This window comes from Herpailurus yagouaroundi, unplaced genomic scaffold, assembly GCF_014898765.1.
Source record: "Herpailurus yagouaroundi ecotype Mexico unplaced genomic scaffold, PumYag 197, whole genome shotgun sequence".
In the NCBI taxonomy this organism is placed as follows: domain Eukaryota; kingdom Metazoa; phylum Chordata; class Mammalia; order Carnivora; family Felidae; genus Herpailurus; species Herpailurus yagouaroundi.
Window position 1 is genome coordinate 31069419 of NW_024412428.1, and position 20958 is coordinate 31090376.

The 20958-nt window shown below is 36.1% G+C and overlaps 1 long non-coding RNA gene across 1 annotated transcript; it reads right to left on the minus strand.

Moving 5' to 3' along the window:
* Positions 1 to 378: 378 nt before the first annotated feature.
* On the minus strand, positions 379 to 20365 carry LOC121013038 (uncharacterized). The gene is made up of 3 exons (XR_005782471.1): positions 20264 to 20365; positions 13491 to 13549; positions 379 to 1361 (listed from the first exon to the last, which is right to left on the minus strand). It is a non-coding gene; the product is annotated as an uncharacterized LOC121013038 (long non-coding RNA).
* Positions 20366 to 20958: the final 593 nt, after the last annotated feature.

Below are 20958 nucleotides of genomic sequence, written 5' to 3' on the forward strand. Positions count from 1 at the left end.
TGAATATGTATGTTTTATGATAAGAAAAGAAAAAAAACATTTAGCTCCTTGAAAAAAGCTAACATTAAAATATAAGTAGAAATTGAGAATGAACGTTAAAATTTTGTTTGTATATTCTATTTCTTATATCTCTAAAAAATATATTCAAGAATGTTCTCAACTCCTTTATCAAAGCAGATGGCTACATCAGAGAGATGTCTCTCTCACATCTCTATTTAACAGAGTGGGACTAATTTCCCACAATTTTCCTTCAGCAAGATTCCCATTATCTTTAACCCATGGCAACAAGATTTTAGGTTTGATTTTTAAACTACGGATACTGAGCTCTCCTCAAAATTGGTGCCTGCAATTGAAAGTACTATGCATTGAGTAGTAAAATGAGTGATTCAAATTTAATAAAACCAATGTCTTAAGCTCAAGTAGAGTATTGCTTAATGGCTGAGGCACATAAGTGAACTGGCAATTGCTTTACAATATATAATTGCAATACAATATATAATTTAGTGTAATGGGGGTAAATAATGTGATGTTATTACAGTATAAGAGACTTTTAATCCAAGGTACAGTGATCAGGGGCAAATTACTGAGGAGGTAAAGCCTTTGCTGAATTCTGTAGTAAGAGACCAGGTGAGTGGGAGCCAATTCAGACAGACAAAACATACAGAGTCATCTAAAGACAAGAAAGATCAGCTTTGTGCAAGAAGGTAGTTAGTAAATAGTTTTACCTTTCATTGAGATAGAAATCAATACACTGTAGCATGAAAAATGTGAATTTCTTTAAAGTATTTTAGCTTATAAACATTTATAATGTGGAATCATCCAGCTTCAAATCTCATGATGCTACATCTGAACTAGAAAAAGGAATGGCAGAAAAGCTATCCTTGGTACCAACATGCCTATTTAAATTAATAAAATGTACATGTGTTGTTAACTTTTCCATCACACAAATTTCTTCCCTATTCTTTATGGAATAGTTATCTCAATCTGTATATATTTTGCGCGTGCTATTTCCTAGAAAACTATCCCCCCTTCTGAAGTTGTATATGCACATAAAATTTTCTTTTAGACTCAAGTCTAGTTCTAATTCATCCATTAATGAGTCTTCCTGTCTTACAGGTGAGAGCTTTGTTTCCTTTCTCTCTCTTCTGTTTCTCTCTTGCCAAGCGAAAGAGGACATCATTTGCTTTCATGCTACCACCACATGGGTATCATGCTAGGCACAGATGATACTGAGGAGAAAACTAAAAAACCTTCCTCTCCCAGATGGTCCCACACCCATGAGGTGTGCAGTGAGGAGTATATCCAAGTCGCTGGAGAGGTTTCCAAAATACTCATGCTTGAAGCCCGAGGCCTGGGAATGTCTGTGAAGAAATAGGTTGGAAATTTGAGTTAAAAAAATCTTCGAGTTATGTTAATTTATGCTTCTTTACTTAAGCCCGTCTGCATTTTGAGAGCCACTGGTTCTGAGCTGCAGAAACGTTTGGAGAGCTGTGCGTCAAGGGTCATAAACTTAGATGGTAAATAAGAAGGAGAAACGACAATTTGGAGTAAACACTCAAAGGTCATAATCTAACATTTATTTTTGGATCAAAGTGTAGTAGGCAGTCATTAAAAGTCTGCAAAGAAAGAGGCAACATGAATAACCATTTTAGGTATGTGGTATAAAACGTGGTAAGCAAAGGGAAAGCTGTAGTTTTGAGAACTTCTTATAAGACAGAGATAGACCTCACTTGGGGGAAATGCTATCAATTTGGGAACTATAAAGTGGCATAGTAGGTATATGAAAATAGCATGAACAGCATGAGATGAATTTGTTTTCCAAAAAGTTTTTAATTGGAATTTCAGTTCTTTCATTTATATGCTGTGTGACCATGGACAAATTACTTTGTCACTCTGAGCCTGCTTTCTAATATAGTAAACATATTAGATATAAATATACTTCATAATGTTTGGTCAGTATTAAAATCAAATCATGCATGTTCAAGAAATAAGAGGAGTTTTTTTAATGTTTATTTTGGAGAGAGAGAGAGAATACAAACAGGGGAGGGGCAGAGAGAGAGGGGGACAGAGGATCCAAAGTGGGCTCTTTGCTGACAGCAGAGAGCCTGATGTGGGGCTTAAACTCAAGAACTGTGAGATCATGACCTGAGCTGAAGTTGGATGCTTAACTAACTGAGCCACCCAAACGCCCCAAGAAATGGGAGTTTTTATTATTACATTATTTTCAGTATCCTGTGAAAAACAGCAACAGGGCCATACTAAGGATATTGTACAATAGAAAAGTTATAAAGGGTATGCATTATTTTGCACAACTTAAAATCTCCCTGTGGAGGGGCATCTGGGTGGCTCAGTTGGTTAAGCATCCAATTCTTGATTTCCACTCAGGTCATGGTCTCACGGTTTGGGAGTTCAAGCCCCACATCAGGTCTGTGCTGACATGTGGAGCCTGCTTGGGATTCTCTCTCTCCCTCCCTCTCTGCCCTCCTCTCTCTCTTTCTCTCTCTTTCTCTTTCTCTCTCTCTGTCTCTCTCTCAAAATTAAATAAATAAACTTAATTTTTTTTTAATTTAAAAATAGTATTTAAAAAAATCTCCATGTGGAGACTCCATACAGATAAACTGTCTAATCCTATTTTTAAAATATGTTGAAATATGTGGCACTGGAAGATATCAATGCTATCACCAAGGCCATACTGTAAACATTCAATATCTGTATAACTTATAGCAATTTGAAAAGGGGGCATTTTCCCTTTTCCATTGGGGAGAACATTGAGGTGCAGAGAGATGAAGCATTTTGCATATGGCCACACAACTACTAAGTTGGGAGTCTAGGATGTGAACCAAAAACCACCTGCCTTCACAGCCCGTCCCTTTCCACTATGATCCATGCCTGAAATAACTGGAGTTAAGTGTTAATTTCTCCTGTCTACTCTGTTCCCAAGTTTTAGCCCTTAAAGTCTTTCACATTCACTATTACAAAACACTTTCTAACCAGTCTCCACACCTCTAGTTTTCTCTCCATTTGCTTCTTTCTATACCTATTTATTGAGTAACTACTACATGCCTGGCACTATTCTAGGTACTGGGAATGCATAAGTTGCTCTGTCTCTTTTTTCTTGGGCCAGCCAGTCTAGTGGAGGAAACATAGCAAATACATAAACACATGTAGAGTACATGGATGTATAGTATATAGTCTAGGGTGGTAAAAGTGGTAAATACAAATTGTGCAGGGTAGGAGGATTGAAAGTTGGATGAAAGTTACCATGGAGTGGTTATTTATAATAAAGTTAAGGGAATTAGAGCAGACACTTGAGGGAAATGAGGGAGTGAGACATGCATAAATCTGAGAGATGGTGTTGCTTGGAACAGGAATAGCAGGGCAGAGTATAAGTGTGCTCTCTGTGTTAAAAGAGTAGTGTGGGTGGAGCAGAATTTTTGAGAGAAAGAGAGACAGTGAAAGAGAGAAAGAACAGGTGACAAAGATCAGTAGATAGTATAAATAAGACCTAGACCCTTAAAGGTCAGAATAAGGATTTTGGTCTACTCTGAGTTGAGAAGCCACTGCAAAGTATTAATCAGAAAAATGACACGATGCAGCCTCTATTTTAGAAAAAAAAAATCACCCAATCTACTCTGGTTTTTATATGAAATACTGCTGGTTACCTTTCCAAGATACAGCATCACTCAGGCTTCTTTCTTGTAACCCAGCAGTGTCTCACCCTCACAGCCCACTGGATTCAGCTTCTGCTTAGGAGGGACAACCATGTTGGTGGTGGCAGTGGTCGTAGTGGTCATCATAATACTTTTTGCTCCATGTTCCCTAGCCCTGTTGATGTCTTGATCTACAGAGTATTTGATCTTTCACAATGTAATTCTTCTAGAGAATCCTCTATTTATTTGTGAGGGAATATCCATTTTCATCTCAACGGACATTGATTGTTCTTCTACACAACAGTTTTGGAAATCCTGTTCTGCAGAATTAAGGTAAAACTCTTGGCATTCAAGCCCTTTTTATTCCTACCACATTTTGTTTTTCTCTTTGTGAGTGGACTTTTCTTTATCCATATCCCATAGTTAAGTTCTTTCAGTTCTTCAAATCTTGTTCAAATTCTACTCTCTCTAGGAAGCCTTGCTTGATTTTTCTTTGTGAAAATAATTGTTTTTTCTTGTGATCTTCCATGATGCCAATTCTTACTTTTTTTTTAACTAAGTACCCTACATGGGCATTGAACTCATGACCCTGAGATCAAGAGTTGCATGCTCTACTGACTGAGCTGGCTATGTGCCTCTCATACCTTTTTTATGCCACTTAGCATTGACTATATTCTATCCTATACATGATTATCCATATCCTATTTCTAATGCAAAGATCCATGGAAGAAGGCTCTCTGCCTAATCCACCTTTGTACCTAACGTAGTATCTTAAATTCAACAGGAAATTGATGAATATGTCAACAGTCGGTTAATTCTTAATATGATCATATCTATTCTGATTGTTTGTATCATTTATTTCCATGATTCAGTTGTAACCTCTTTTAAATAAGAACCTACATTTTTCCCTTTAATATGCTCTCTATGTGCTCCATATGGACATCTGTTACTTTCCCTCAAGTCTTCAAAACTTTATCGATTGAACGGTCAATTAATCCTCCAGGATGGAGAAATTTGCCAGTGGGTCAAAAGATTTAAATCATCCCTAGAGCTCCATTCTGAAAGAGAGATTTTGTAGTTTCAAAATGTTTGTGGAACGCCGTGTGCACCGAGGAGAGAGAGTGAGATAGTGAGGGCAGGTTCAAAGCCATTCTCCAGTGGCTCTCTAAAAAGCTAAGATGCCACAATTGGGGTCAGAAACCTTAATCTTTGCTATCAGAGTTTTTATTGCTCTGGCGTGTGTTGATACACTCCAGAGGGAACTGTCATCTTATCTTGCTTATTCCACAGGTTGGGAAACAGGCTTGTAGAGAGTATGTTGAAGTAAGAGAAAGAGGTGAAATGAAATCTTCATTTGATTCAGTCTTAGAATATGATATGAAGGTCTAATATCTGGATTATTAATTTAAAGGGCTATAGGTAAGTTGCAGAAGAAATCGATTAAATATGATACATAAATTTATTTTTGGCTTTGATAGTCTTATGTTTACTTATTACATAAATTAATAGTATGCAGCTGTGAGTCTGATTACAAAGTTATGTTTTCATAAAACATTACATCAAACAATAAGAAAAAAACCCCTACAATTCCATAATGAAGCTTCTGCCAACCTACAAATAAACACAGGAAGAGGATATGGAAAATGTTAATTCATGGTTTAGATAGACTGCCCCCCCAGTCACTTTATGTTCAAATATTATCTTACTATCCCAGTCGTACATTATTAAATATTATTATTTGCTCCTCTATTGCAGTACATCTCCACCTGACTCCTTAAGACTTGTCTGAGATTCCCCTGAAGGGACGCTAAATGATTTACTGTCAGGTTTCCCACATCCTAGAGAGAGTCAAAAATTAGGATAGGAGGCAGATGTAAATTTAGGAAAGAATAAGGGATTTGAGAGTTCAGTCTAGGTCACAGGTAGAAGAGCACAGATGAGATAAGAACATTTATTCAGAGCTGTATAGAGCAGTGAGGATGATACAAGGTATGGTCCAAGTGGTAAAATTATAATAATAGATCCTAGTAATGTTGATCTGCCAAAATATTATAAGTACTGTATTTTTTTCTCCTTTAGAAACATTTGAGTTTTTACAATTCCAATAAGAGAGAAATAAGAGTTGGTGAAAATTTGAGTAGCACAACTTAGTTCTTTTATCATCTAATATAGGTGTCAATGATTCTTTGAAGCAGAAAGGAAGGATAGAATGCATTTAATTTAATGGAAGTAAAATTAGCAAGGAAAAATTTTATTCATTTTATACTAGAAAAGAGATTGGCTGGGACTTAGAAAATAATAGGAGTATTAAAATATTTTCTAAGGGAATGAAGGCAACAATCTTTTTGAATACTTACCTTTGGGCTTATTTATCTGATCTAGAATGAGGCTTCATCTTGAACTTGTTCCTCCTAAACTGGTGGTCTTTTTCACTTAAATTGCTGTTCTCCTGTTATCTATAATTCATTAAACTCTTGCTTTGTAAATATTAACTAACCTTTTTAAAAAGCTCTAGAAAACAGAAATAATTCTTCCTTATAATAAAATTCATTGGCTGCTGTATTTTTTAAAATTTATTCATACTGTTGTCTTTCAGCTTTAAAAAATATTAAATAAATACATAAATAAAGTGCCAGCATATCTCAGGGTAAAGTGGGAAGAATAAAAGACAACAGAATGCCCTGCTTTTTCGTGTCTCTTGTATGAAATGCAAATTTGTCCCATTTATCCTTGTAATTTTAGAAAACTAAATGTTACTTTGGTATGCCCCACTGAAACTTGTTATAAAATAGCTTTCTTCTTAATATTATGGTTTAGAGATTTACATCTGGTTCTAGAAAGGCAGAATGATATTCATCCTGCACTTCTCTCTTTAAGATTTAGCGTACTCCTAATTTAAAAGAAGACTGAAATAAAGTAGAAAAAGGTAGTGGTCTTTATGAAAATTTTTCTAACTTTGCAATTATTCGATAGTGTGTATTCCTTTTTAAATAATTTCTGTAATTTTTAAATAAAAATATTAAAACAAGTTAAAAATGATGCATTAATGGAAATTATTTTTTGTCAGTAATATAAACACACTCTTTACACTAAGTTAGAAGGTTTTTTTATCCGGTAAGATGGGCACCTTTTTGTCTGCAGCAGTAACGATTGTCTGGCCTTGAAATAAATTAATGGTAACTGCAGAGCATAACAGTCTGGAAGAGGGTATATTGCTGGTGTTGGACATGAGTCCTGGGCTCTGCTAGAGAAGCTTAGATTAGAAGCATTTCTCCAGAAGCACGAGAGTGCAGACTGGAAGGATTCAAGTGTTCATACCTCGTTCTGGTTTAATGTGAATGCTTTTTTATGAGTTGATGGAACTGTATACTAAGGATTGAAATTTCCTGAAACATAAAGGTGCTAGGCCAGTTATCAGATGTTGTGCCTATGGAAGGTCAAATGGATATAGAAGATAAATGTAAGCCAGCCAATAACAGGTACATACTTAATGATTAAGCTTCTCTGTATGCAAAGCCCTGTGCAGGGTACTGGGATAACCACAGTTACAGAGACCATTTTCCCTGCCCTTAGAAAGCTTTAAAATTGTTGAGAGATAACACCTACACTCATAAAAGCATCAACACCCAAAACAGTGTGCCTAACAAAGATGTACTTAAAAGATTTTTGCATATAAGCAGTCTTGAACAATATAACATACAATAGCATCTTGTGAAGTAAAAGGGATGTCAAATGTGATTCCAAACACTTAGAATATTCACTTTAAATTCCTTTTTGTGTGTATGGAATAAAACAGAAACTGCCCTCTAGTTTTTAACATTTCATCATTTTTTTTGTGTGCTGTACTTCATCATGATCAATTTGTTTTCCTTTCAATTTACTAATGCTTCTCTGATTTTCAAGTCCCTAAAGGAAACATGAGTAGATGATTATGCTGTTTGGAACACTTCAACAGTGACAGGGTAACTAATGGCTTGAAAGAGTTAATTAATCGTGTTCTCTGATGTGCCTTTTGATTTCTAAAGCGTTTTGGATATGATTATTTCCCACCATGTGATTTCATTTATTTAGGAAATAATTATTTAGGAAAAAAGACTTCCAAACCTATCATATCATGGAATCTTTTCAAAAACCTATCATGTCCTCTGTGAAAATTGTATGCAGAAATTCCTTCACTTGTATCCAGAAATAAGGACAGGCTTAGGATTTGAGTACTGGAATAGAATAGAATGACATAATTGGAGATGTAACTCTCTTACTCCTCTCTCTCACATCTTGTATGTCAAGGGACAGTGATATTCTGTCCCTTGCCATACAAGAGCTTTTAAATGATCTTATAATAGATCATTTTAATTTCTCTCTCTCTCTTTCTGTATCCACCATGATGACATTTGGTGTTTTATGTGGTTCAGTTTCAAACAACCTCAATATAGGGAAAAGGCTAAAAGAACAGCATGTTATTGGAGAAGCATGGGTGGTCTTAATGCTTTCATTTGCTGACTTTTAGGGACCACTAAATTCTATTGAAAAGCTTTTACGATGAGAGGTGCTTTGGGCAGTATGTTTTTTTTGAGGGGCATAGAAAATTTAAGTATAAAATTAAGTATAGATCAAGAGTTAAGCCAACAAGGGATCTATTCTCTGCTCTTTTTTCTTGCAGTCAAGTCTTTAATTCTGTGGTTGCCAAGTGTAAACCTAGAGAGACAACACTGGGCCAGAATATCAATTATCATTTGTAGTTAGTATGAATTTAAAAGGGAGAAAATCAGACTCTTTAGAGTTTACAATGTAAGTTTAGACTAAAACAATTGTACTCACCATCATCCACTTTATTAAATGTGTTAGAACACAATTAACACAATTAACTTTCAAATTCTTCAACATTTTAAATGTTTATTCAGAAGGTAAAAATAGTATGAATCATAAAGATTTATTTTACTTTGAAGGCAGAATGTTTGGCTTTATTATTAGTAGTAGTAGTAGTATTAGTAGTATTTTACTGTTTATTTAAACTCCAGTTAGTTAACAGTGTGATGTTAGTTTCACGTGTACAATATAGTGATTCAACACTTCCATAAGACATTTGGTGCTCCCTCAGCAAGTGCACTCCCTAATCCCCGTCACCTATCCCCCCCCCACCTCCGGACCCTCCCCCCTGGTAACCATCAGTGCGTTCTCTATAGTTAAGAGTCAGCTTCTTGGTTTGCCTCTCTCTCTCTCTCTCTCTCTCTCTCTCTCTCTCTCTCTCTCTCTTTCTTTTTCCCCTTTGCTGGTTTGTTTTGTTTCTTGAATTCCACATATAGTGAGATCATATGGTATTTGATTGGCTTTAAATACCAGCTATTCCATGTTCTGTGATCTCAGGCAGTTGCCTAAATGTCAGTGATTCAACTCTGTGACTGAAAAAAAAAAAAATTGGAGCGAGTCATCATCATCATCATCATCATCATCATCATCTATCTCACACTTTCCTCTAAAGATTTAATTAATGTGTGTGTGTGTGCACGTGTATGTGTGTGTGCATGCATATGTGTGTGTATATGTTTCAGGGAGGGTGAGAATGGGAAAAAGAGAATTTATGAGAATACATACACAGAATGAGTTATAAGTTTCATTGAAACTCTGTAAAAAAGCACTGATTATAATGCAAATTAAATATCACACAACTGGCTTTGTCAATCATCCTCCAAAGGAGGTTTTTCTGGTCATTTTAGTAATCTAATAATGTAATCTCTCATCCTATAAATTTATAAGAATTTTTATTCTTCTAGCAATATGTTGGAGGACCATTATATTAGATTTATATGGATATATACATAAACGTGTACTATTATTCTCTTTGCAAAAAGGAAATGTTTTTTTGGCATAAGCCCATATTTGATATCTATATCTATGAATATCTATATTTCAGTGTCTACGTACGTATTTTTTCTATTGCTGGATGGAAAACAAATTACTACATGTTTTGTAGTTTAAACCTATCATATCATCACACAACATCTGTAGATCAGGAGTCTGAGCAAGGCTCAAATGGCCCTCTGGTCTTGTTAGAATTCAAGGTGCTGATGGGGCTAGGGTTTCATGTGACACTCAAGATCATCTCCCAAGCTCATGTGCTGTTAGCAGAACTTAGTCCTTGCTGATGGATATCTTGTGATGGCTTTTTTCTTCAAAACTGTCAGGAGAGTCTGCATTCTGATCTCTTCACCTGATTGGGTCAGGCCCACCAAGGATAATTTTTTGATTGCCTTAAAGTCAATTAGTCAGACATTACTCATATCCACAAAGATATCCACTCATATCCTGTAACCTTTTCACTTTGATGTATCATAAGCGTGACACTGATAGCCCATTATCTTTGCTATATTCTATTGGTTAAAAGTAATTGAAAATTTCTATCTATACTCAGGAAAGGAGATTATACAAGGGCATGAATTATTGGAGGTTATCTTAGAATTCTGTCTACCACAGCTTTTCTACCATCTGGATTAGTGTATTTGAACTTCTTGTTGCTTCGCTGGTTATTGAGTTTGTCACTCTGTTCTGATCCAACTTTTTTTTTTCTTTCTCAATTTCAATAGGTTTTTTGAATAAACTCATAATATTATATAAGTAAAAATACAGTTACAACATGCATGCACCACTGTTAAATGTTAAGAAAGGCTCAGCTGTGTCTGCTTTACGTGTGCTTACCATGGAGTAAAAGTTGTGCAATAACAGATAAAAGTACAGCCCATTGAATTGTGTCACTCATATTGGATAATTTTAAGAATGATTGTAAATTTTTGGTGCTTTTTGTCTGACTTTTCTGGTAAATAATGAAATCAGTTGTTCGGTATTAGTGATTTAATTACTTAGAAGCAAGCATGTGTTACTATTTTCTCAAGCATCTAGACCAGTTTAATTGAAAAATATATTCAGTTTTCAATGAGTGCTGATAAAAAAAATACCATTGGAAACTACTTATCTCTATGAATCAGCTTTCTCAAAACTGCAATTCAAACAAGATATAGAAATGAGTGACATATCAGCAACAATAGTCCGTGAACCCTGTGTGGCCCTATGTGGCCATTATTCTCTAGTTGTATTATTCATTATAAGGATTAAAAATATAACCTTAAAAATAAACATATGGTCATAAGATTCTGCATTTATCTATTGCAAAGGCAGTGGTTGAGGTGAATCTTTTGAATGAGATTTCACTTGATTAAAGGGTCTATTGCTTAAAAAAAAAAGTTTGAAAGCCACAGAATAGTTTGATAGTATTAGAAAAACAGGATCTATAGTTAGTAAATACATCTAGGGAACTCAGGGGCCTCATCAAACAATAATCAAATTCAAATATTTCTTTGATGGGACTTATGAAGCTATTTTATAATCTAACCACATCCGCCCCATTTGATAAAAGGACTATTGACACCATCCATTCCAGCTAAGGGCTTGCTTTCCCAAGTAAGATCCCATTCATGTTCATGCTCTCCTACAGCAATGTAGGATAACCTATCTTGTGCGGCTGAGTAAGCCATAGATCTAAATAAGTAACTCTCCTACCACCAAGATCTGACTATATGCATTTTATCAGGCAAGATCAAGCTTTGAGCCATCATTTATAGTTTCTAGTTAACTAAAGGATGCATAAGGTTCATGATACGATTTTCCAAACCCAGTAGATTCCTTCGTATATGCTTCCTTAGTGACAAAGACTCCTCTCCTGGAATGGAGCTGGGAAAGCATCTACAGCTAAACATCCTAAAGTGTTAGGTTTCTTAATGTGATTGTGCTTTCAGTCTTACTGAGGTTTAATTGAAGTACAATAGATCACACACATTTAGAGAGTACAATTGGATCAGTCTTAACCTATGTGCACACCACAATCAGGAAAATGAACATCTCCAGCAGCCTCAAAAGTTTTCTTGTAACCTTTACAATCCCTCAACCCACTACCCTACAGAACTGCTGCTCTACTTTCTTTCATTATAAATGTTAATGATTAACATTTCTGTACATTTCTACAAATGAATCATGTTGTATACGCTCTTTTTGTGCCTGGCTTCTTTCACTCAGCTACTTATTTTAAGATTCCTCCACGTTGTGGTGTACATCAATAGTTCATTCCTCCTTATTGCTGAGTGGTATTCCATGGAATGGATGTAAAATATATCTTAATACATATTTTTAGGATATATCTTAGAAATATTTTATGTAAACATCCATAAATCTACCTGATTATGTTGTAATGGCTCCATAGTATTAAATAGCACGAAGGTACCATTAAAATCATATGGTGCTACAATAAGCTTATTAGTACACAAATCTTTTTTGCATGTGAATACTTCCGTAGAATAAATCTCGATAAGTGGAAGGCCTATCTCAAATGATATATCCAATTGAATTTAGATAGATATTGTAATATGACTTCCAGGGGCCCCCCGGGTGGCTCAGTCGGTTAAGCCTCCCACTCTTGATTTTGGTTCAGGTCATGATCTCACGGTTCTGAGTTCAAGGCCCGAATCGGGCTCCATGCTGACAGTGCAGAGCCTGGTTGGGATTTTCTCCTTCTCTTTGCCCCTCCCCCCCCCAAAAAATAAACAAGTAAACTTAAAAAAAAAGATATTGTAATATGACCTCCAAAAAACATCCAACAATATGCATTATACCAATTTTGCATTGGTATTGTGTACTCTTGCCTCTAAAGGGATAACAGCCAGAGTCTTAATAGTCATGCAAATGCATTCATGACACTGTAGGGCACAGGATCAAACAAAATGCAATCCAAAGAATGAGGCAGGGGAGTGTTTTCATTCTTTTGAAAAGATTGAAATCGAAACTCTAATGCAATACAATGGAATTTTAGCACTATGATGATCAATATCAGTTAAGTTTATAAAAATGTACTAAGTACATTATGTTTATAAAATGTTTATAAAATATCAAAAGTTTATTAAAATGTACTAAAGTACTAAGAAGTTCTCAAGTATCCTCTGAATATTCAAAGGCATTTAATAATAGTTTAACTTGTTAAAGCAAGTTAAACAATATTAAAATATTCAGTGCATTTAAAATATTTTAAAAATTCTTTTGGAAACCACATACAATTGGATTCATTTAAATTACTTGGGTTAGCCAAACTTCTTTACTTATTTGTCCATCTAGTGAAATAATTGTTTTTGACACATTCTTAATAGTTCTTCCTATGTGTTTTTTATTATGCCTTCTCTCTCTCTCTGTGTCTTTCTCTGCCCCTCTGTCTCTCTGTCTCTCCCTCTCTCTCACCTTAGGACCATGAGGAAGTACCCTGCTTTGTGGATAAGTTTTCTAAGACTTGTGTTCTGTTTAGAGTAGTCCAACAGGCTTGACAGTGTTCCACTCCCCCTTTGATAACAAAATGAGGAACTAATTAAAAGTACAGAATAAAAAAGGTATTCACTCCTTATATTGCTTTTTTTCTGTTGGTACAGGAAATATGTGGTTTTCCCAGTGCACTATTCTCAGTAGCATTTGGGTGGGTCAGCAATCAGTGGTCTTTGTTTTGTGGTTTTTCACAGCAATACATTATATGGAGAGATAGACTCAGTTCTAATTCCTTACCCTTTCTCCAAGTTTTATAACTAAATAACCTTTTTAAATAAAATATTGCAACAGTCCTGCATTTTGAGGATGAAAGTGCTGTTTTCTAAAAGGTCAATTCAATCTGGGAAATGTTTTCGGTTTAGACAATACATTATACACTATAGAAACCCATGGCAATTTTCAGCACCACTAACAACGGGAAGTAAATTTCAGTCATTCACAGTAAGATGGCAATGTGGTGACATTTGAAGCCTGGACGTGGGCTCTTACATTCATTGTAGGTGACTGACTGCTGTGTGGCAGAGGCCTTTTCCGACTGCAGATGAATTCTAGATATAAATGAAAAAGATGATCAGAACGATTTACAAAATGAGTGAGACCCCATCATCTGAGTGACAATATTCTTCTTTTACAGCAGGCACGGATTAAAATACATCAAATTAATAAATCCCTAGGAAACCAATAATCTCACATTTGCTGAACAATTGTATCTTCTGGTAGTTATTATCTTTGAATTACAGTGAGCCACTATCTTTGTTTCATTTTCTAGATATATGTCCTTGTCCATCAAAAACTATGACAGTTGTGCTACACAGTCAAGCAATAAATTTATGAAACATCTCTCTGAAGTGCATGCTTGTTTCATAATCCTGATTCCATATCTTTATTTACTTCAAAATATATGGAACTGTCAGCATGAGGGTCAGAAGATTACAGCACTTTCTTTGTTTCTTTGCTAGTGTTTTTATTTAACTTGAAAAATAAGCTGCAGCACCAAGGGAGCAATGAAATAAAGGATATATAGATTCACAATGGCATAAGAATGGTAAACATAGAACTACAGATAAACCGTAAGAAAGATCTTTGTATCAAATCATAAAAAAAAAAAAAAAATGTTTACTTCAGTAACTCACACAGGTAACCCATACAGGTAACTCACACACCATCTTTATTGAAACCTGTAGAATATATGAAATGATACCCAAGAGCTTTAACATAAACAGAAAAAGTTTCTCATCTTTCTGAAAATGTCTCATAGTGCCTGGCTTTTGACCTTAAAACATCGTGTACTGTGAGTATGATTCTCTTTTATAGTTAGTGATGGACTAATTTAACATTTAATCTACCTGCGCTTAAAAACAGCAAACCTCGTGGGGTAGCACATTGCTTTAAAAGGCGTGGAAAAGTTATAAATAAGTAAGTTGGCAATTGTAAATTCAAGAGAAACACCTTATGAAGCCAACAAAACAGGCATACAAATGGGCATCAACAGCACATTTTTACTATAGAGTGCTCTGATTTGGAACTGCTTACCATTTTAGAGTTCAGAATACCCTTCAGCTTAATGCCATCAATTAAGAAAGCATATCTTTTTTTTAATTTCCTTCATATATATGATATTGCATGAATTAAATATGTTGAAATCAACTTAATGACATGATAAATTCTAGGGATCAAAACATATCAAATCTACATTTCTATGATTAATTTCTATAAATATTTGATGGGGTGGGGGGACCAGGGTATATTTGTTGTTTTCTGTTACTTGATTTAAAATACTGCTGTCATTATCCATATTTTAGAAATATGCAACTATGGCTTCTGATTTTTCATTTCAAATATAAATCTGTATAATATTTTTACCAATCTTTTATTCGTCTATACAATTTTCAAAAAATATTGGCTTTCAAAATTTGTCAAGGATTTCCATAACAAGAGTAAGTACATTAAATATCCTTCAGACTCCTCTCATAATGTATCAGCATTCCCCTAGGACCAAAGAGAGTTATTCAATTTCTTGGAGCCTTGGTTTGTAAAGAATCTGGTTCACAACCTTATTATCTGGCTTCACCACTTACATTATGTTCCACATCTTTGGGGAAGTTCTGTTGGGCATTCAATACACTTAGAGGTGAGTATAATTTTCATTCACAAGCAAAGCACAAATATGAAATGCCTTGAGGCTCTTTGTTCTCCACAGTTAGAACTAAGTAGAGTGTTCAGAGAGTCTTATGGGACTTTCAGGTCAAAGCTTCACTGATAATATTTTCTGAGCAAAATGCAATTGGTTCAGGAGCACTTACCACTACTCCTAATTAATCATGACCTTTTGCTCCAATTTTACTAATCAGTTATATTATTCTCCATAGGTTAGTCCTACCATTTGAACATTTCTAGTATGCAATGGTCTGAATGTTTGTGTCCTCCCAAAATTTATATGTTAAAACCTAATGTCCAAGGGGTGCCGGAGTGGCTTGGTGGGTTAAAAGTCCGACTCTTGGTTTCAGCTCAGGTCATGATCTCACGGTTCATGAGATCAAGCCCAGCAGTCAGGCTCTGTGCTAACAATGTGGAGCCTGCTTGGGATTCTCTGTCTCCCTCCCTACACCCCTCCCTGCTCTCTCTCTCTCTCAAAATAAATAAATGAATTTAAAAAACAAAACAAAACAACAACTGATGCCCAAAGTGAGGATATCAGGAGGTGGAGCCTTTGGGAGGTGATTAGATCTTAAGGAAATGGGATTAGTATCCTTATTAAAAAGGCCCAAGGAAAGTCCCTTGCCCCTTCTACTGCGTGAGAACACAAGGAAAAGTCTGTAACCTGGAAGGGACCCCTCACCAGGCAATGCTGGTGCTCTGAGCTTAGACTTTCAACTTCCAAAACTGTGGGACATAAATTTATGCTATTGATAAGCTACCCTGTTGTTATTTTGGTGTAGGAGCCTGAACAGACTAAGACAGATAACTAACTAGCATTTAAGGCTTAATGAAATGCAAAGAGAGCTAATGACTCTTATTTCCCCTCTTCTAGTCCCTCTGCTCTTTTTGTAGATTGAATTTATCATGCCACCCTTCAATTTAAAACTCTCCAGCCGGGGCGCCTGGGTGGCGCAGTCGGTTAAGCGTCCGACTTCAGCCAGGTCACGATCTCACGGTCCGTGAGTTCGAGCCCCGTGTCAGGCTCTGGGCTGAACACTTTGGGTTTTATTTTAAGTATGATGAAGATCGGCTGGAGAGTTTTATTTATTTATTTATTTATTTATTTATTTATTTATTATTTATTTTTTTTATTTTTTTTTTTCAACGTTTATTTATTTTGGGGACAGAGAGAGACAGAGCATGAACGGGGGAGGGTCAGAGAGAGCAGGGAGACACAGAATCCAAAGGAGGCTCCAGGCTCTGAGCTGTCAGCACAGAGTCCAACATGGGGCTCAAACTCACGAACTGAACCGTGAGATCATGATCTGAGCCCGAAGTCATACGCTCCACAGACTGATCCACCCAGGAGCCCCAGTACTGTGTCTTAATAGATTATTTAAAAGACATATGAACTTCTTGAAATCAGCAGTTTGGTCTGTTACACTCTAAGTTGCTTTTCTAATACTTAGAAGATGGTAAGTAAATATTTGTTTACTGAATGATTAATTCACAAAATTCATCTTGGGGCCATTTGGGAAAAGAACTATTTGTCTTCGAAAGCATTGCCCATGTTCCATTTTAGGAAACTAGTAGATTCAAGGGAAAGCCTATGGAATTGAGGAATGCACTATGCTGGCAAAGTTGCATGTACATCTCTATGGAAAAACTACTTTGTAGTAAGAGGAGCTAAAAGTGTTAAATTGTTAATTCCTTTCTCAAAATGTTATTACTGCTTGCAGTGATGAACTTGAGTTTTTAAAATAATAAACAAAGTAAAATATCTTGTTCAATGGAAAATAAGTGTTTTAAAAATAAGTTAAATTAAGCAAAGAGGAAAAACGCCTTTATGTCTTCCATCTGAGCTAAAGAATGTATTGATACTTGTAACTTTTAGAAACTATTATTTTTAAATTTCTGATATTCTCAACAACATGATTAATTATACAATCTTAAGTTAAAGCTGTATAAACACCTATCTATTTAAAACTTGTTTGTTTTTAATAAGTAAAAATATTGCTACTGAAGGAGATATTTTCAAAGGAAAAATAAAATTATTATGTAAACATGTCAGCACAAAAAGGGTGTGCCTTCTCTCTTGGCACTCACACAGTAAGGAGTTAGAGATTGCTCCCCAAAGTTAAAAGAGTTTTATTAAAGACAGTACAGGGCCACCTGCGTGGCTCAGTGAGCTAAGTGTGACTTCAGCTCAGGTCATGATCTCATGTTCCACAAGTTTGAGCCCCATGTCAGGCTCTGTGCTGACCACTCAGAGCTTGGAGCCTGCTTCAGATTCTGTGTCTCCCTCTCTCTATGCCCCTCCCCTGCTCATGCTCTGTCTCTCTCTCTCTCGCTCAAAAATAAATAAAAATATTTTTAAAAAAATTTTTCCCACAAGGTGGGAGAGCAGACAGCCCCAGAGGATTCTTTCCTTTTACATGAGCAGGGTCTTGTGTCACAGACAGAGTGGTCTCTAATGGAGGCTGCTTCCAATCATTTGGGGGCACTCCTCCCACAGGTGGGGAGGGAGAGTTTTTGGCTCTACAAAGTTTATACCGGAACCATAATGGCCACCTTCCTCCATGGAGGGTGGGTAATAACCCCCATGCAAATCCATTACAATGAGTCTAGGGGTTACCCTGGGGCAAGAGGTGAAAGAGGAGACTGCGTACTCTGCCACTGTGCTCTTGGTCTGTCAGCCCTCATGTCTTGGAAGCCACAAGGATGTTGTGCTCTCAGGATTCTAAGGTGATACCCATTTATCACCATCCTTGCCTCCAGCTTATGTCTAATTTAGTGCCTACTCTACCCTTCCCCCTTCCAGGACATGGGACTCTAATTTTTCAGGTCAAGGGATGAAGTTTCCTCAGAAAATTTCTTCCACTGCTCATATCTAGCATCTATCTAACAAACATATTATATACTAGATAAAATATATTGTTGACTTTTTGTGCCTAAAATCCTCTTGTCCATCTTTCTAATAACTTCATTATGAATCTCTTTTGAAATGTAGCTGTCTTACTTATCATAGTCTATCTGCATGAAATTTTCGATGTAGCTCTAGAGCAAATCTTGTTATACTGAGACTTTTAAAAGATGGGTAATGTGATGAGAATGTCTAATCTGTATTTATAACACTGTATGTATAATACCATATATGCATTGCATTTAGGTGGTAGTCCATCACATATTAAACAGTGTTATGTAGGTAAATAATATGTATAATCCTTTCTACATAGAAAAATAATTGAACTGAAAACACATTAATCTCTGTACTGAAATGAAGCAAGTATTTCATTTTAACATAAATAAAATCATACTTAAAGTTCCAGCTAGATGAATTTAAAGTGCTGAGTATGTTCAATTCAAAAAATTATCTGTATTTGAGCCTAAAGCGTTTTCAGTAGATCCCATATTGGACAAAACTCTGTAATCTTTATACCAGTGCTTCTTGGTATTTTGTTCATTTGAAAGGATGTGACATATATTGATAGTACCAATCAAATTGTCACCGTTGACTAAATAACTAAATTCAATAGTGTTTTTGTTGTTAAAGAAGATTTCTGCTAACACTTTATTATTTAGTAGCCATACAAGAGGCATTAATCATAACCTATATTATTTCTCAGTGTCAGCTCAGAATCTGTTCCTGTTATTAAATAATCCAGACATTTTCCTTTACCCAGCGAAACCTTACTCTGATCTTACCCTAAGCCTCACGTCACTTTCTGAATTTACTGCTTTTTGCTTCAAGGACTCTGTGACAGTGAACTAGTGAGGGGCTTCAATTGTCCATTATAGAAACTGACATCAACCTCTACTCACCAGCTATCAGTTGTATTTTATTAGACAAGTTGAGTACCAACTATTTGGTCTTTCATCTATCTTGACCCTAGTAATACCATGATCTATTAGCCACTGCCGCAGATCTGTGTGGATGTAGACACGGATTGTCATTGTGGCTTTAATGCCTATTATAGCAATCATGGATCCTTTGTCTCTGATAGTTAAGTGATAGGGATGCTAAGGTGTTTTTGTTTTTGCTTTCTACCCTCTACTATAGGTAACTCCAGGTTACCAAGGTCAGTTACCACTGTGCTTCTCAAAAATGCCAGCTCCTCCATTCCCTCCATTAGTATACTCGATACTGGATTTCTCCAGGGATATATTCTGAATCCTCACAAGAGAACATATTCATATGGTGCCTATTCAAATGGGATCTTTCATAAAAAATCAATTCTGATATGCTTTATTTTTTAACATAAGCTCTATGCCCAACATGGAGCTTGAACTCATGACCCCGAGATCAAGAGTTGCATGCTCTACCAACTGAGCCAGCCAGGCACCCTCAATTCTAATATTCTTATATTTTTTAGACTTCCTGTACACCTTATAATTTGCCAAAAATATCTGGATCTCTCTCCTAATTCACCATGTTTCATTGTCCCTCTGAGGTTTCAGAGAGCCATTCAAAAATACATTAAGACCAATTTAGGTCTCCATGCCAGACCTCTAGATTCTGAATCCTGTTTACATGCTCCCACATTCATAAAACTTCTGTCAGGCCTTAAATTCTTTGTCTCGTGGTGCAACGGCCTCGTGATCCAATCCCAAATATATTTACAGGGTTACTGATGATACATTTTGGTTAGGTCCTGAAATTCCTTCAACATGTGGGCTCTTTCTCTCAGAGCTCTGATTCTGCAAAGACCTTACCCTTGTCATGAGACCAGAAACACTAGGGGTAGAAATGTAGAATCTGAGCAGAACAAAAAATCTCCAGTGAGGTCATGCCTTTGGGAGAAGAGAGGTCACTCAAGGTGAAGTGTTCTTCCTGGCTTGAGAGGTTCAGATGATTTGAAGAGCACATGAGTTTTGGGCTCAGCCAGTCAAATAGTCCAATATGAAGGATCGAAATCTCCTGGATCTACTTTTTTCCCCCTCCATTAGAGCCCTGACTTAGACATTGGAGGTTTTTCAAGGCTATATATTAAGTTTCTTTTGAGGCTCTTTGTAGCTTTGTAAATAATGGGTTCAGTTTTAAGCAGTTTGGCCTGTGCCTGCAAGAAATGAGGCAATTTGGAAGTGTCTCCTTCCAAATTGCCCTTTTTCACAGAATATCTTACCTTAGTAGTTGGCTTTCCTGACCATCATATTCTAACGCAGTCATAAGCATAGAGCACAATTTATAAATGCCACTGTCTCCATGTCATTTAATCACCACGGTTACCTTTCATGATGCTTCCTCTGTCACCTGCAAGCCATCGTAATTAACCTCAGGCAAAAGCACAGTAATTATGATGTCACTACATGTCAAAGCTTATCACAACCTCACTGACCACCAGCAATTAAGTCCTCATTGCCACTGCATTGGTGGGCAATCCAGCTTCGATATTGTACTATGTCCACTCCTATCATGAGTGCCAAGTAGAGTCTGTCATTATCATAAATAGAGAAGCCTGAGAATGGCAGGCACAGGGTGAGAGCATCATGTGAGGCACTGTGAGTTTGTGCTTTTATAAAGTTTATTAGAACCCTTACATTTGGGAAACAAGTGCAGTTGAGGCAGAAAGAATATGAAGTGGTGCAAAAGGGGTGCCTGATTCAGTTATTATTTCAAAAATATCTTACGAATGTATTTAAAGAGACATGATAATAATATGAGGGATTTTTCATCTTACAATGTCAAGCGAGGAAAAGCAGATGTGAAATCTTACATATGCTTAATATATATTGAAAATACTAACTGCTATTTTTGTTTCTACCCAAATGACCTCATTGTACCTTCACTATCAAAACCATTTCTTGAGCTTATTCTCTC